At 51.2% G+C, this 16825-nt stretch overlaps 5 non-coding genes and 2 pseudogenes across 5 annotated transcripts; 6 read left to right on the top strand and 1 right to left on the bottom strand.

The window, feature by feature from the left end:
• The first annotated feature begins 954 nt into the window (after positions 1 to 954).
• On the top strand, positions 955 to 2212 carry LOC127483849 (proline-rich protein 5 pseudogene; annotated as a pseudogene).
• An 849-nt stretch (positions 2213 to 3061) lies between these two features.
• Positions 3062 to 3183, bottom strand: LOC149123051 (U2 spliceosomal RNA; annotated as a pseudogene).
• Positions 3184 to 5768: 2585 nt separating this feature from the next.
• On the top strand, positions 5769 to 5850 carry TRNAL-UAG (transfer RNA leucine (anticodon UAG)). Its single transcript has one exon. It is a non-coding gene; the product is annotated as a tRNA-Leu (tRNA).
• Positions 5851 to 8584: 2734 nt separating this feature from the next.
• Positions 8585 to 8666, top strand: TRNAL-AAG (transfer RNA leucine (anticodon AAG)). The gene has a single exon. It is a non-coding gene; the product is annotated as a tRNA-Leu (tRNA).
• A 1763-nt stretch (positions 8667 to 10429) lies between these two features.
• TRNAY-GUA (transfer RNA tyrosine (anticodon GUA)) lies at positions 10430 to 10523 on the top strand. The gene is made up of 2 exons: positions 10430 to 10466; positions 10488 to 10523. It is a non-coding gene; the product is annotated as a tRNA-Tyr (tRNA).
• Positions 10524 to 12734: 2211 nt separating this feature from the next.
• TRNAY-GUA (transfer RNA tyrosine (anticodon GUA)) lies at positions 12735 to 12828 on the top strand. The gene is made up of 2 exons: positions 12735 to 12771; positions 12793 to 12828. It is a non-coding gene; the product is annotated as a tRNA-Tyr (tRNA).
• A 2350-nt stretch (positions 12829 to 15178) lies between these two features.
• On the top strand, positions 15179 to 15271 carry TRNAY-GUA (transfer RNA tyrosine (anticodon GUA)). The gene is made up of 2 exons: positions 15179 to 15215; positions 15236 to 15271. It is a non-coding gene; the product is annotated as a tRNA-Tyr (tRNA).
• The last annotated feature ends 1554 nt before the right edge of the window (positions 15272 to 16825 follow it).

Genomic DNA, 16825 nt, shown 5'->3' on the forward strand with positions numbered 1-16825 from the left:
GATACCAATCACTTAGTCTCCCTCCTGACAATAGATTACTTAAGGTGAGAAGTACGATATGAGATATTGAGGAATATTTATTTGTTGGTGATAAAAGAGCCAATTCAACATGAAAATACACTGGATTGAACTCGGTTCTAAGAAGAAATGAGCTGTCAGCTGTGCTTGGGTGCAGGCACAGCTGCACCAGGCAGTGAGCATCTGCCCGTCTGGGGCATTGCCTTGGCCTCCTCCCTTGCCACGCCAGGTGTGGGCAACCTGGGCAGGCTGGGAGCTGTGGATGGCCATACAGCGCCGTCGGGCGGCCCGCCCACTGCCCTCATGCCTATGCAGACCAGGAGACAGGGCCTGAGGAAAGTGAGGAAGAGAGAGGTGAAGGCCCTTGGCCTGCATCCACGTTCCCAAGGAGACTCCAAGGCAATGGGTGAGGTACAGTCTGGGGGGCTGGCAGGGTGCTACGACGCTTCACTTGTGGATGCCCACGGCACTCTTGCTTGTCTGTCTTCCAGGTGAGGGTGTCTCCATGCAGCAGAGACTTGGGGACAAGTGCTGGCCTGCTCAGTCAGCCATCTGTCTCAGCTCTCTGCTCAATCCAGAAAGGCAGAGGCGTTGCATGTTGAAGGCCCTGGTGGAGCCCAGAGCCGGCCTGGGGCTGGCACCTGGCAGATGACGCCTCCTCCCCAGGGCCAGCAAAAATGTCCGCTGGGCTTGTCCAAGCATCTGCTTTCCAAATTCCTACTTTAGAGGTGCAAACAATGAGACGTGTCTCTCACAAGGTCCTTCTGGCAAGCCCTGAGTCCGGCTTGGAAATCACCTCCTCCAGCAGAGACTCCCTGCTGACCCTTTCCACTCTCTCCCCTGCATCTCCAGCCTTGAAATGGTGCTGCACTTGGGAGTGAGCTCCCTGGCCCCCCCAGACCTCCCCACAGGCGGGGGGGGGGGTGGGAAGGAGTGTGGTCCCGGGCCCTGCAGGAAGAAAGCTCGAGCTTGCAGCCTGGGTCATGGACCCTGGGACACCTTCCTTTCAGAGCTTCAGTCTCCTCATCAGCTTGATGAAGGTGACCAGGAAGCAGGACACATGATAGATCTGTGGCTGCTTGGGGCTTGACCGACCTGGCATGGATACAGAAGCTGCTGGACTTGCAGGCAGAGACTGGGGCTTCTTCAGCGACATGCTGCCCACACTGCAGGCCTTCTTCTACTCGTTGCAAGGCAAGGAACCATCAGTGTGTCAGCTGGTCCTGCTGCACTTTGGAATACCATCACCGTCAGTGGCCGTTGTGCAGGTGCTGGTGCAACTGCAAGGTGTCCATGAGTCTAAGGATGTGACCGAGGACTACTTGCTCCTGGAGACACTGATCTAGAAGACATTGTCACCCCCGCAGGCATGTAAGGGCTCTACTCCAGCAAAGGGCCCTGTACCCTGCCTGCACCCTGGAGAAGTCTCTGCTGCACTGCTACAGGATGCAGCGGACAGACATCCTGGTCAAGAACCTGGTGGTGTGATCCAAGAGCTACACCATGCTGCAGCTGAACGCCCAGGCTGAGCACTAGGAGGAGGGCACTGTGGTTGGTGGCCCCAGCATCCGCAGGCACCCCATGTCTGAGATGACTGGCTCCGAGCACCAGGACTTCATCAATGTTTCAGGGCCTCCTCAGCCCCCTACTCAGGGCCCTGGCCCAGCTGACTCAATAGGGTCTGGGCCTGCCCCATGGCTCCCCTACCCACTTCCATCCCAGAGACCCTGGTGGACCTGATCTTTGAGTCTGTAGACTCAGATTCCAAAGGGATTTTCATTGACTTCGGTCAATGGCCAATGGTCAATGACTCTGGCTTGTCCAGTTTTGAGGGGGCCAGGCATGGCAGAGTGTCCTGTGAGCTCTCAAGTTTTTACTGACCCCTGTGTATGCATATGCATGTCCATATGGTACATGTGGGCAAGACTTTTTTACCCTGTCCCTTCCTCGTCAGCCCATTTGGACCTTTTGGTCACTTTATGTTCCTGAGTCCTCGCTGGAAAGTCTGCCACTCCTGGGAATGGGGAAGGGAGCACAGAGGAACTGTTAGCAGACTTCATGTTTGTGTCTCCCTAGGATTCATAATGTTGGTGCTCCAACCTCAAGTGTGATGATATTTAGTTGGAGACGGGCCCTTTGGGAGATAATGAGGGTTAGACAGGGCATGGGGGTATGGGTGGGGTCCCCATGATGGGACTGGTGTACTTACAGAAAGAGACACCAGGGGGCTTGGGCACTCTCTCTGCTATGTGAGGATACAGTTAGTAGACAGCCATCTGCAGGCCAGGAAGGACTCCTCATCAGAATCAGACCATGTCAGCACCTTGACCTTGCATTTCCAACCTTCAGAACTGTGAGAAAACAATTTTTTTTATGTTTGAACCATTCAGTCCGTGGTATTTTGTTATTGCAGCCTGAGCTAAGACAAGAAACTTAAACACACAATCACTAGGTGAGGGAAGCCAGTCTGAAGAGGTTATGCATATGGCATGACTTCAACTGTGTGACATTCTGGAAAAGGCAAAACTACAGTGACAGTAAAAAGATCCGTGGTTACTAGAGTTTAGGGTTAAGCATGAGGGAGAGTTGAACAGGCAGAGCACAGAGGGTTTTCAGGGCAGAGAAACTATCCTTTATGAGACTATAATGGTAGATACATGTTTACACATTTGTCAAAATACATAGAACATACCTCACTAAGAGAATGAACCATAATATAAACCACAACTTGAAGTGTTGATGTGTCAGTGTGGGTTCATCAGATGTAAGGAGTGTGCAACTTTACTGTGGGATGGCAGTGGGCATGGAGGCTGTGCATGAGCGAGGACCAGGGCAATATGGGAACTCTTTCTTCTTCCTGCTCAATCTGTGTGAACCTAAAAATGCTCTAAGAATAAAGTCTACTTTTTAAAACCCTCAATGTATCTAATAATGTAGCTTCAAAGTATCAGAAATAAAAGTTGATAGAACCAAGAGAAGAAACAAAAGAATATACAACCATCTCTGTGTATTTTAACAATACCTTCTAGTAATTATTAAAAACAATTAGGTGACAAATCAGTAAAGATACTGAAGAGTTCATCAATACAATAAGCAATAGTTGCTATTTTGAAAAAATTGTGTATATTCCTACACTTGATCTTAGCCAAAAGGCCGAGAAACGATGGGTATATTCCTAAAAAGAGAAACTTTGCTTGAAGTTTACCATGCAACCTCCAATGGTCAGCATGCATTTTGCATATCAAGAATGTGGACTCCACCATGTCTAAACCTGTAAAATGGATATGATTTAAAAAATACACCTAGACTTAGAAGATCAAGTGAGACAGTCTATTCTGGAGCTCAAACAAGTAAGCTACACAGTAATAGGTAAAATTTCCTATTCTTGGACAGAGAGCTTCCAGGTGTTTTGTTTCTGGACATTGGACATTTTAGCCTCTGAGTCTTCAAACGTTTTCTACAGATGACAATGCCACCTGGCAGCAGGGTTTGCAGTGGATTTTGGACACGTGGCTCAGCAGAGAGCAAGGCTGTAAGCACTTCTGGTTTTTTCCTGCACAATCACTCATCATTGTGCCAAACCTCTCAGGACAAATAAATGTGGCCACTTCAGAAGATTCCACTATACAATTACACTTGTGGAGTCATGCTGATCTGTGCTTTCATTTTCACATGCATAGCTGATGGAATGAGAAGGCCATGCCAAGATGGCCGCTGGCAAGCAAGTTACTCAGGAATGGCTTCGGAAACTCCCTGGGAAACCCCTGGCAATGGAGCCTGCCTGGCAGTAGGCTGTGATTAGTTAGGGCATAAATCGCCCCTTGATCAGATTGGCTACCTTGGCTTTTAAGCTGCTGTACCAACTGAAATAAACGAGTCTGCCGGCTGCTCACTTTCACCGACTCTCGGGGTCTGTGTGCTGACTTCAAGCCTCTTGACCCCACCACGCTCCTCCTCTCAGAACGAATCCACAGCAACACAAAGCCTTTTCCCTGTCTGGTCCAAATTTACTATTTGATAAGGACCCCAGTCATACTAGATCACGGTTTATAATAATGACTTCATTTTATCGCGATTACCTCCTGGAAGGCCCTATTTCTACATAAGGTTGGAGAGGTACAATTCAACTCATAACAAAGACCATGACTTTTATGGAAGACTCTTGGGAAAATCCCCTATACATATATGTCTTGAATCTCCTCTCCCCCTTCCATCCCCACCCCAAGAATGGGAGTAATTTTTTCTTGTCTTGGGAACCCCGAGTGATTATGAGACATTCCTTACCTATTCTTAAGGAAGAAACTATGAATATGCCAGGGCTGGGTGCATCCTCTCCATCCCAGCCTGTGCATTTGCAAGAGAGAGGAAAACATGGAACATAAACATTAACAACTTTTCTGTTTCCAACCTTTTTTTGTGGAAATTTGTCCCCATATATTCCTCATTTTATCAAAGGAATGACGTGATCGGATGTCTCCAGGGAACCACCGCTTCTACCCTTGGAATGAAGACCTTTGGCCAAAACATCCCCAATCCCACCCCTCAGCCCTTTGCCGGGAAGTGACCTGGTTTTCTCTGCAAGTCTAGGCAGCAGTTGTAAGTTAAATTCTCTATTACCGCCACGCACCTGTAAGAGCTCTTCCAATGCGTTGTGATTAACCAAAAGGCCCACGGGCTCCTTCTCACAGCGGGGACGTGGAATCCCCGTTTTGAGGAGCCCTGACAAAAGCTCTAGTGCTGGAAGCAGTGCGGGTCGGCCCTCAGCCTGTGTCCAGGGGAGTGGCCGGGTGAGTTTACTTTTCCCATCGGTTCTGGCCCTGCCCCTCTCCCTCCCCGGCACCTGCAGGTGTGCGGCCTCCGAGGGAGTGAGCAGCGGGAGCCTCGGGGTGCTCAGTCATCCCGGGTGCCTCCAGCACCAGCCTGGGCTGCGTCCGGAGGGAAGGCTGCCTCCGCGCTTCTCCTTCCCCAGCCCCCGGTGCCCAGGAGGCGGGCTGCGCGCCTGCAGCTGCCAAGCGGAGGAGGAGGAGGAGACGTTCAGGTCTCCCAGGAGAGGGACCAGAGGATTTTCAGGCCGCAGACGCCCACTCAACTGGAGCGCCTTCTCTAGGAACCGGCGAAAGCTGGGGGCCGAGACCCTGGGGGCGAAGCGGAGTGCGCGTCGTGTGGCGCAGGCGCACACGAGAGCCAGAAGCCAGGGTGGCTTTCTTGGTCCTTTGACACACGACCCTCTCTTCCCCGAGGCGCGAAGGTTTTGAACCGGCTTCAGAACTGGGAAGTGTCGACCTCGCAGTCCAGCCCAGAACTGAAGTCGCGGCGCCGGGGTTGGCGGGGAGGAGAGCCTGGCTCTGCCTTACGCGTCCGGCGCCGCTGTCCCTCCACCCGCAAGCCTTCCCGGGCCTGCATCCGGGGGCGCTTCCGTCCCAGCCGTAAATCCGTCTGTCGGGGCACTAGGCCCCGGCTGATGCTGCGGGCTCTGCCTCCCGGAAGCGCTCCCGTTCTTGGCCTGAGAGCTTGGCGTTCAGAGCACCGTCTGTTTCCAGAAAGATCTCTCCCTGCCGGTTCGGCAGGTGCAGGTTGCAGTGGAACGGAGGAAGGAGGCAAGAAAAGAACCGGCTGTTCTCGGGAGCTTCTCTCTCAGTGTCTTCTCGTGACGCTTGGCATCGAGGTTTTGGATTCGGGGTCCGGACAACACTGCGAAAAGGACAGAATAATTTAACTAGGAAGTACAGGCATACCTTGTCCGTAGAGCTGGTAGTGTGGCCGAGCGGTCTAAGGCGCTGGATTTAGGCTCCAGTCTCTTCGGAGGCGTGGGTTCGAATCCCACCGCTGCCAGGCTTTTATTTCCCCATCGTTGGAAAACTGTGTCCGCTTTCCAAGGTTGACCTAACATAAAAACCTTAACAGACAAGTTGTCAGATTTTTCTGAACACAAAACTGTGTCCGCTTTCCAAGGTTGACCTAACATAAAAACCTTAACAGACAAGTTGTCAGATTTTTCTGAACACCCAGCACTGGACAGGGGTGGGACCAGTGGCAGGGAGCTCACATTTGGGTTTGTTGCCCAAACCGCTGAAGTACCTGTCCTGCTTGTCCTTGCCTTCTGTTTGGAAGGGACCCACAACGACTTGCCAAAGGGATGCTATTTGTGCAGAACCTTGAAACAACCTTGGAAGTGCAGGAACTGTTCTATGAAAAGTCAGGGCAGGGCACCAAGGACAGCAGGGAATGAGATGAACCTGTGTCTCATGTGCCCATAAATGGTAACTCCAAGACATGTAGGCGGTTACACAGAGCAGAAAATGTCACTATGGTTCGAATGGCCTTGGATCCCCAGTGAGCTGTCCACCCTTTCTCTTTCTGTGTCTCTCCTTTCAGCTTCACCACTAGGAAAGTAAAGCAGGTAGATGGGTTTAGCAGGACACAAATCACCAATAGGGGTTCATCAGTTCAAAGAGGTAATGCTAACCAAGGAAGTCCACCCAGGCCTCCCACCCAGCAGACAAGAGTCCTAGGATGAGTTTGAAGGCAGAATTTGAATTCTTTAGGGGGACATCCTCACTTTCTGACCTTTGAGGGCAGTGCCTCTCCAGCCTCAACGTGGACGAACCTTTGGGATCCAGGAATTGCATTGGGCGGGCCTTGGTATCCATCACTCTAGGTCTGAGTCTAGCCACAGGCTCTTCCTCAAGGTTTTAGAAAGGAGTCCCCAATTTATTTCAGAACGTGGTGATGGAACCAGAATGGCCCATGTGCTAAAGAGGGTAAATGATACATTTGTCCATGTGGCTTGGCACTCCAGTCACACTCAACCAATGTCTGAAGTAGACAATTATTTGCTGTGGTGAGCTCTCCTATGTATGATTGTAGGCTGTTTATGTGCTGCATGCCGGTACCACTGCCCTCCCTCTCTAGTTGTGACAACTAAACATTCCTCCAGACATCATCAAATGTCCCCAAAGAGGCAAAGTCAACTCTGAAGATGATTGTCTTCTAGTGTGTGGCATGTAGCTTAACTGTGTCATGTTCTTCATTTTGATGGCATCCAATTAATCATGTTTTTCTTTTGTATGTCGTGCTTTTGGTGCTGTATCTAAGAAATCTTTCTCCCACACAAGCTGACAAGGGTTTTATTTTAAAAACGTTATAGTTTTGGTTTTATTCTTAGATCTAGGATCTGCTTTGAGTTAATTTTTGTATATGATATAATGTAAAGATAAAAATCATTTTTATTGCAGTTTTTCTTTTCAAAAAATTTACTTACTTTCAGTTTCTTTGAAAGGTAGAGGAACAGAGAGAGCCAAAGAGATGAGAGAGACTGATCTTCTCTCTACAGGCTTATCCTGTAAATGCCTACTATAGCTGGGGCTGGGCAAGAACTCAGTCAGAGTCTCTTAGGTGGATGGCAGGGACACAAGTACTTGGGCCATCATCTCATCAGCAGAAACTGAATTGGAAGTGGAGCCAAAACTCCAACCAGGCACTCTCATATGGGATGCAGGAGTCCCAAGTGGTGTCTTGTCTTAACCACAGTGCCAAAAGCACACCCCCATTGCAATTTTTCCACTACCATTTGTTGAAAGGACTACCTCTCTCATTGAATTGCCTTTGAAGTTTTACCAATAATCAATTGACAGTATATACATGACTCTCTCTGTATTCCTGTTTATTGATCTATTTTCATATTTTAATGCCAACACAAAACTGTCTTAAATGTAGAAGCTTTAGAATAAAATACAAATATAATATAAAGTAAGTCACGTAGAGTGAGTCAGTCCTCCAACTCTGAACCCTGTGCTCTCCCAGCTCCAAGTTCTGGAGTAACAAGAGCCAGCTTAGAGAGATGATAGGTTTGCAAGGTAAAGTCAACAGTGTCAACCTGAAAAGACCCTAATGGTCCTAAAACATCACATTCACAAGGTGTATGTATCTACTCTGTCTCTGTGATGGCAGAATGAAGATGTATCCAAATATCTCAGCAACAAAGTATAAAATCTTATGATTTCACCTCTAGAAAAATAATTCTGCACAACCACATAAGTATACCCTTTGGCATATTGGCTGGTAAAAGGTAAGACTGTAAAGTTCCTGTGGCATCTTCAGGTTGCTGGTTAAAGTCTAGCTCTAGGGTGGTTTTCGAGCATTTATTTGCAAATGCTCTAAGACCCTCTTAAGTCATGTTCCCTTAATATGGGCTTTTGTGGTTGTAACTAGCTTCGAACCTTATTTATCTTCCTAAGAAATGGGTGACAAGACAGAGGAAACCAGCGAACCTATGCCAACAAATGTTCACAGGCTAGTGTGTACAGATTTCATCCACTCTACTCCGTTACTCAGTATTCATTCATTCAGTCAGTCAGTCAGTCAATCCCCTTCTACCCTCCAGGGCAAAGATGACTCTTCCAGAGCTCCCAGGGAAGATAACCTTTTGCTCAGTCTGCCTGTTCTTCCTCTGCATGCTCATAGGTGACCTCTGAAACTGGACACTGAACACACGGTCTAAAAGATCTGAGAAGTAAAGGGAAGTAGTTACGATCAGGAAGAGTGGGAATAAGGCTGGCTGCCACCAGGTAGTGTGGCCGAGCGGTCTAAGGCGCTGGATTAAGGTTCCAGTCTCTCAGGAGGCGTGGGTTCGAATCCCACCACTGCCAGTTGAGTGCTTTTGCAGAACAGCCCTTTGCCAGAGCACTGGATTGGAAAGAGAAGGAGCCAGAGAAAGTACATGTTGACTGAAATCCTGGTGTGCCTGGCTGTACAGACCCTAGGAATCCAACACATGCCGTTTTCTAGCGGGGTGATTCCAGAGAATGTTTTGGTAACTTTTTGCTGAGTCTTCAAAGGTGAAATTCTCGGGGGGGTAGGGGGTGGGGAGAAATATTTCAGGCGTGATTATCAAAGAAGCAAGCAGCAGTCCGTGTGGCAGAGGACTGATGTAAGGACAGGGGACGGTGTCTCTTTGACATCTTTTTCTCATAAATGAAACCACAGAAGCGATGCAGGCAGGCTGTGAGGTAACTTTTGGCAAGAGCACAGGGCACAGACCCTGGGGTCTGTACTGTTCCCAGGGCACAGCCTTGTCTTTAGAAGGGCCCCCTGTGCCTCAGCTCCCCAGTGTCCTGTTTGCTCTGGGGTGTTTCTGCCTCACCACACCCAAGCCCCATCCCTGGGAAATGAAAGCGAGGGTGAGCCATCCAGCAAGGATGGAACCTTCAGCCTTGAACAGCTATGCCCCTGGTGGCTTTGGGTCAGCTGGAACCTGCCTTCGGTGCTTTGTGGGACGATTAGCAGTGGGCTGGTGAGTGGGCTTTGGTGCCCAGCAAAAGCTCCCTGTGAACTCTTCCTGCGTGGGGCGTGACAGCGTCACAGTGGGCTTGGATAGTGGACCCCATCTTCATCCTCATACAGGAGACAGGGATTCCTAGGTGTACCTATCGGTTAGAGGGTGACCACAGACTCAGTGGCCAGTAACTCCGTCACTGACGTGTGGCTCAGCCTGCCTCCCCATTGGTCTTTCATTGGGTGGGTGGGTGAGTGAACTCGGGGCAGTGGGCACCCAGAAGATGGGATCCAAAAACTTTGCAAAAGACTTGGGACAGGGGCAGGGAGCCAGAGGGTACGTGAATGATTTCTGTCTGGTTCCTCTGCTTTTCCAGGAATCCCGCAGAACCTTGCCTGCTGCAGGAGGCTGCCGCTACTAGCAGGGAATTCTGTGTGGAATTGCAAAGAAGAGCAGTCAAGTGGCCAGCCCAGCCCTGGCAGCGGCCACGGGTATCCTCCCTACCTCCCCAGCCTCCAGGGTGGTCTCCTCCCCTAGCATCACAAGCTTTCTCTGTGACTTGCCGGTCAGCCTCCCTGTGCCATCCTGAAAGTGAGCCTAGGACTCTGAGGCTGGGTGAGGGGCAGAAGGGCAGGGCTGCGTCAGGATCCGGGGGCTGGGAGCTGTAGAGGCCAGGTGGTTAGAAACAGTGCCTCTTTGGGGGGCCGCCACCAAACTCTGCGGGCGGGACAGGGGCGCGTGGCAGCCAACTTCCTGGTGCTCATTACGATTCTATTCCTTTCCTCCTCAAGGAATCCCTTCCTACCGGATCTACCCCTCCATTCTGCCAACCTGCCTCCCTGCTCTTACCCACTCACGGCCAACACCCTCACCTGTGGAGAGGGGCAGAAGAGCAACAAGGCAGCAAGTGCAAGTCCTGCAGTGGGGACTTTGGCTACCGCTGCCCCTCAGGCTTAGCAGGCACCCAGCACGCGCCGGCCGCTGCCAGACTCCCAGGCTTAGCTCCGTCCCTGCTGTATACACCCGCTGAGCCGGTTTGGTTGGCAATGGTCCATTGTTACGGGACCTCCGTCCTTCCTGGGTCTCGGCCTCCTTCACAAGAGAAAGCGGAGGGACCACAGCCTCTGTGGTGTGCACCCTTCGATAGCTCAGCTGGTAGAGCGGAGGACTGTAGAGTGAACATTGGTCTGCGGGCATCCTTAGGTCGCTGGTTCGATTCCGGCTCGAAGGAGGTGCTTCATGCTTTTTGTCTACACACAGGCTCCCAACCGGCCATGTGGGGGCAGCATCCCAACAGCCACCAAAACCTTTCTGCATTGCCATCCCAGCTGGGCTGCCTTGGTGCAGAGCACACCTGCTCTTCCCACCGGTTTGTATCCTTCATCGCAAACCAAAAGTATTCCCCCAGCAGCGGGGGCGGCAGCGGCTTTTTCTTCTTCATCATGTTTAATTAAAATTTTTATATAAGGGAGGATCAGATGCGACACAAGAATGAGGGATGGAATTGGAAACTTCAGATCTCCCCCATCCTCATCACAAGTCGGAGTTTGGTGAGTTCCTGGAGCTGCAGCACAAAAGACTTAATGTCTTCTTGCACGAGAAGTTTTCCATATATTCCTGTCAGCCGCTATGTTCTCTGTGAAACAGAACCAAGATCAGAGACTGGGTATTTCTTTGCAAGACCATGCAGACTCTGCGTCCTTGTAGATTAGAGGATGGAGCAGTAAGCCAAGACTAGGATAGGCAAAGGCGCAAGGATCGGTGCACAATTGGGCAAGAACTGGAGGTCAAATATTTTGGAAGGGCAGGGAAAGAAGAGTCCTCTAATAACAATAAGACATCTTTCCTTGGAACTGAGTGCTGATCCTCACCTCTTCATTCATTCATTCATTCATACCATCTTCCAGGTAGAGGGGAGCTAAGTAGTGACTGGTGTGGTTTTTGCTTTTCATGAGAAGTTAAATCAAATGTCCCAGTGATTTAAAAAGTCCATATCATTCCCATCTACTGGGCCTCTAAATTACCAGACAGACATGGTACATTATACTACTTTTCTAATAGGAGTAAAGCAAAGTATAGCACTCTGTGTGCTACAGTGCCAGCTCTACAGAAGAAACAAAATAAATGCAACATTGGGTATTCTGGTGGGTAGCTAGTCAATGAGTGGCACCAGCTCCATAGTTACATTTTTGCAGGGCTGCTGTGACATTTTGCCTACAGAATGGAACAAAAATTCCATGTTATCTGTCATCTCAGAGAGAGTGCACCTAGGTTGGACTCATCTGAATAACCAATGTCCCATCCCATTTGCATGGTGATGAAAGCATGAGGCTAAGTGTGACAGCCTCCTCCAGTCTTGTGTGGGATGATTTGAGCCCCAAATCCACCCAACAGCCGTATGTGAGTCAATGACTGTGTGAATATCACACTGTATCGAAGGAATTTAGAGCCAGCGTGTAGGTCAGGTGCAGATGTGTTATCAAAGGTTTAAGCATGAGAGGCAACTCCGAGGCTGTAATGGGAACAAGAATTTGTAGTCCATGGAAAGCAAGAGGCAAGAACCCATAGGGCAAAATGATATTGTAACTTGATCACTACCAGCTCTGGCAATCTGTAGCCAGAGGATGGAAAGGCTCTTCCATGCGTCCCTGGGACTTACTGCATGTAGGGTGGGACAAACTGAGACTTTCAGGAGAGAGATGTGGGGGGGGTGGGGGTGGATTTTGATGGAAGGAATTTGAGGGTGTGTGTGGGTGGGGATTGTGTGTGCTGCACAAGCTAACTGCGCCATCACATGAAGGGATGGTCCATGTGTTACTGAAGTCATGCAACTAAAGTAAATGCAACAGGCAAGATTTATATATATTCTTTTGCTTGTGGAATGATACAGAAATAACATTTCAAATATCAAAATTTTCATATGCAAAAACATTTCAAAGCTCGAGTTAGTGAGCTTTGCCTATTATTTATCTTCCAGACATACTTATCATTGCCCTTCAGGATGGCAATCTCCTCAGCTGTGCAGTAAGGAAGTCCATTTCTGGATACCTCTGTTGTGATTGCTAGGTTCTGTTCTATTTGCACAATTAGTGTATTTCATATTGAAAATGCTTCTTTCCCTGCCATTGAAATTTTATTAAAAAGGAGTTGCTCTTCATATACATTTGGGCCGTCACCCTCACCTGTGGAAATGGCGCTAAGGCAGGGACAGAGGATCAACAAGGCAGCAGGTGCAGCACCACAGCAGGGGTCCTGACAACCATTGCCTCTGGGCACACCAGGAAGACACCAAACACCAGCCCCACCGCACTCAGAGGATTTGCTCTGTCCCCTTAGGGGCGCTGTGGCCACCTACTGAGCTCATTTAGTTAATAGCGGTCGCGTTGAGACCTGTGCCCTTCCATTTCAGAAAACACAGGAACCCAGGACCAGCAGCATGCACCCTTCGATAGCTCAGTTGGTAGAGCGGAGGACTGTAGAGTGGACAAGCATCTGTAGGCATCCTTAGGTCGCTGGTTCGATTCCGGCTTGAAGGAGGTGCTTTGTGCTTTTACACACACCATCCGGCAGGGGCAGCATCCACAAGGCTCACATGCAGCAGCCGCAGAATCACTTCCCTAGTTGGGCGTGTACCTTCTTGTCGCTCCCCCTCTTCATGGAGGAACGACACTAAGCCCTGCCTAGGCTTCACATCCGAGTCACGGCACCATTTGCTGCTCCTCCGCGCATGGAGGACCAACCCACGCCACCATGCCGTCTCTCTCCTCCTATATAGTCCTCTCCACCAATCCGTGCTCTGCTACCCACACGCCGAGCGCGCCGCTCTCCTCCAATCAGGAGCGGCTCTTGCAGCTTGTCAAGTTGGTGAGAGGCAGCTGGGTAGAAGCTGTACGCTCCTCTCCCAGCGCCACATTGTGGGAGAGCAGATGCATAGAGTAAGTCTTAATTCCAGTAACAGTATAGTCCAAGTTGCTCCCCACACCTTCTCACCTCAGCCACAAAACTCACCAGTTCTTGCCTCTCTTTTTCTTTATTTTTTTAAAAGATATATTTATTTATTCAAAAGGCAGAGTTACAGAGAGCCAGAGGCAGAGAGAGGGAGGGAGAGAGAGAGAGAAAGAAGTCTTCCATCCGCTGGTTCACTCCCCAAACGGCCACAATGGCTGGAGCTGGGCCGATCCAAAGCCAGGAACCAGAGGCTTCCTCCAGGTCTCCCACGTGGGTGCAGGGGGCCCAAGGACTTGGGCCATCCTACACTGCTTTCCCAGGCCATAGCAGAGAGCTGGATCAGAACTGAAGCAGCCAGTTCTTTCCTCTTGACACTCCTCCCCTGCAGTGAAAGTAAAAAAAAGCCCTGAGGGACCAGCTAGGACCTCACTGACAGTCGCGTTCTTTTCTTTTCTTCACACACTGCTCACCCGCAGGAGCCTGAGTGCCGCTGGCTCTGACCCTGAGTGTAGACACTGCTGCACTCATCTAGGATGGAGCCCTCCTCCCAAGGAGGACAAATGTCAATATCAAGTCCTGGAGGCTGGCGCACAGTAAGGACAGCTGCTAGCTCTGCTAGGCCCTCCATTCCCAGCTACCTCAGTGCCTAACAATTTGTGGTCTCTCTCTCTTCTCTGGCTTTGTCTAAACTCTCTCAGTATCTCTTCAACTGTCTCTCTCTCTGTCTCTCTCTTTTTGTATATTTCTGTCTCTGCCTCAGTTTTTCTCCCTCTCTCTGCATCCCTCCCCACCTCTCACCAGCCTTGCCTCGGTTAGCAGAACTCAGCATGTGCTCTTCCCTGCTCTGTTTTATGTACTCTGGGGAGTGAGTGGCCACCCTGAGGATTTCCTCATTGCACGTTCAGTTTGCCCTCAGGCTGAGGACTGGGCTGTGCCCCTCTCCCCACATCCCACCAGCCTCACCTCTCCTGACCCTCACGCCTTTTCCTGTTGCTACAGGAGGGCTTGCACTCCGCTGGGAGAGGAAGGATGCCTACCCCTCGGTCCAGAGCCCACAGACCACCTGCTCAGGTTGCCCTGCTGCTGGTGAGGGAGAGAGTGCACCCAAGCAGAGCCTTGGAGGGGGCTCTGGTGACCCTGGAGAGCTGGGCGCCCTGGGGGCAAGAGCAGAGAGCAGAAGGGAGTCTTGGTCCATAGCTGTCATGAGGAGGGGCACACACATTCACCCCTCACACAGGCCACTGGCCTGCTGGGTCTGAGCTGCTTGCTGAGTGTTTGCCCAGTCGCTGAGGACCCAGAAGGGAGGCAGACAGCAAAGGGGCTGGGCTTGCTCCCACTGGGAGGGCTTGGCCTCTGGGCACAGGGAAGAATGCCAGGAAGTGTCCCTTAGTCTTCTCCTTGGTTATGGTAAGAAACCTCCAGACAGTCCACGGACAGATCGAACAAGTCCCAGAAGACATTCCTAGGGCAGCTGCCTTGGGATTGTGGGTCTCTGAAGCCCTGGCATGGAATCCGCCCACCCCCACCCCCACTAGGTTCACAAGTGCACTTTTTTTTTCTTTTCAGTCTGCTCTTTGTCTCAGAGTGGAGAATGCACGTCTTCCTCTCTTGGCAAACAAAATGTTGCCTTTAACTCCCCTCCCGTTAGTACCACCCTCTCAACTCCTCTGCCTCAGCCCACCCCTCCACCCACAACGGCTAACAAAAGCAGCAGAACCCATGCTGTAGAATCTCCAGTGTCCCAAAGGGTGTGTGTAGGTCTGCAATCACACGGATGGATCCCCTCCTTGGATGGCAACATCTGCAGAGCAGGGAACGGGGATCAGAGGTCTAACCATCCACCTTGACTGGCTGTGTCACCCATGAGAGGTGGGGGGCTTGTGTCCAGAGACTCCTTCTCTCCTGAAAAGGAAAGGACCGGAGCCCAGCAGTGTGCACCCTTCGATAGCTCAGCTGGTAGAGCGGAGGACTGTAGGACAGATGGTATCTGTAGACATCCTTAGGTCGCTGGTTCGATTCCGGCTCGAAGGATGTGCCTCAAGCTTTTGCCCACAAACAGGCCCCCAGACCGCCGGGCGGGGGCAGCATCCACACAGCTCACATCCAGCAGCCGGCCAAGCGTTTCTGCACTGCCTCCTTAGCTGGGCAACATGCCTGTCCCTTCAGCGCAAGCCAGAAACGCAACCCCAGGCTTCTGGTCTCAAGGTCCACCCAGTTGCCCACACCCATGCTCCTTTTCTTTTATTCCTACGCGCCTCTTTCCTTGAGCCTGAGTGCTGAGCTCTCATGAGCCGAGCTCTGCTGACTCTGAACCTGGCTCTGGATGTATCACTGGCGCTTCCTAGACACAGCCCTCAAGCCCAGGTGGACAAAGAGGTGATCGCCTTTCAGATGTCAGGCCCTGGAGGCTATGGGCAATTGGGGGTCCCTGGGGAAACACGCTCTCTGCCTAGGTCTCGTCCTTATCTAGTACTTTCTCTCTCTCTCTCTCTCTCTCTCTCTCTCTCTTCCTCTGTCTTTGTATATTTCTGTCTCTGCCTTGGTTTCCTTCTCCCCCTCTCTCCTTTCCTCTCATTGTCCTCACCTTGGTTACCAATGTACAGATGTAAGAACTCAGCACGTGCTCTTCCCTGTTCTGTTTTATGTACTCTGGGGAGTGAGTGGCCACCCTGAGGATTTCCTCATTGCACATTCAGTTTGCCCTCAGGCTGAGGACTGGGCTGTGCCCCTCTCCCCACATCCCACCAGCCTCACCTCTCCTGACCCTCACGCCTTTTCCTGTTGCTACAGGAGGGCTTGCACTCCGCTGGGAGAGGAAGGATGCCTACCCCTCGGTCCAGAGCCCACAGACCACCTGCTCAGGTTGCCCTGCTGCTGGTGAGGGAGAGAGTGCACCCAAGCAGAGCCTTGGAGGGGGCTCTGGTGACCCTGGAGAGCTGGGCGCCCTGGGGGCAAGAGCAGAGAGCAGAAGGGAGTCTTGGTCCATAGCTGTCATGAGGAGGGGCACACACATTCACCCCTCACACAGGCCACTGGCCTGCTGGGTCTGAGCTGCTTGCTGAGTGTTTGCCCAGTTGCTGAGGACCCAGAAGGGAGGCAGACAGCAAAGGGGCTGGGCTTGCTCCCACTGGGAGGGCTTGGGGGTGTTAGAGTGGTTTTTGGGTATGGGCACAGACAGGAACTTCAGAGTGTGTCCCTTGGTCTCCTCCTAGGTGCTGGAAAGAAATCTCCAGACAGTTGATGGAAGATTGAACGCATCCCAGAGAACACTCCACGATGGTTGGGAATGTGACTTGGAAGTCCTTAGGTGTCCAGAAGCTGCCGTCCACAAGCCCACTGTAACCCCAAGAGCTCTTTTCTGTCTGCTCTGCCTATCAAAGTGGGCAGTGCACAAGGCTTCCTTTCCCAGCAAATACAATCTGTTGCCCCATCCCTCCCCACCTGATCAGTACCCACTCCTGGGTCTCCTCTGCTTCAGCCTCCCCTGCTTCCACGGCCAACCCAGTGGGATGAATCCACACCTGGAGTCTCCACAGGCCCAGGAGGATTGTGCAGCTCTGCAGCCATGCACGACACCATCTGCAG

This window comes from Oryctolagus cuniculus, chromosome 12 (assembly GCF_051225735.1).
Source record: "Oryctolagus cuniculus isolate XC-2025 breed Fujian yellow rabbit chromosome 12, ASM5122573v1, whole genome shotgun sequence".
Taxonomy (NCBI): Eukaryota; Metazoa; Chordata; class Mammalia; order Lagomorpha; family Leporidae; genus Oryctolagus; species Oryctolagus cuniculus.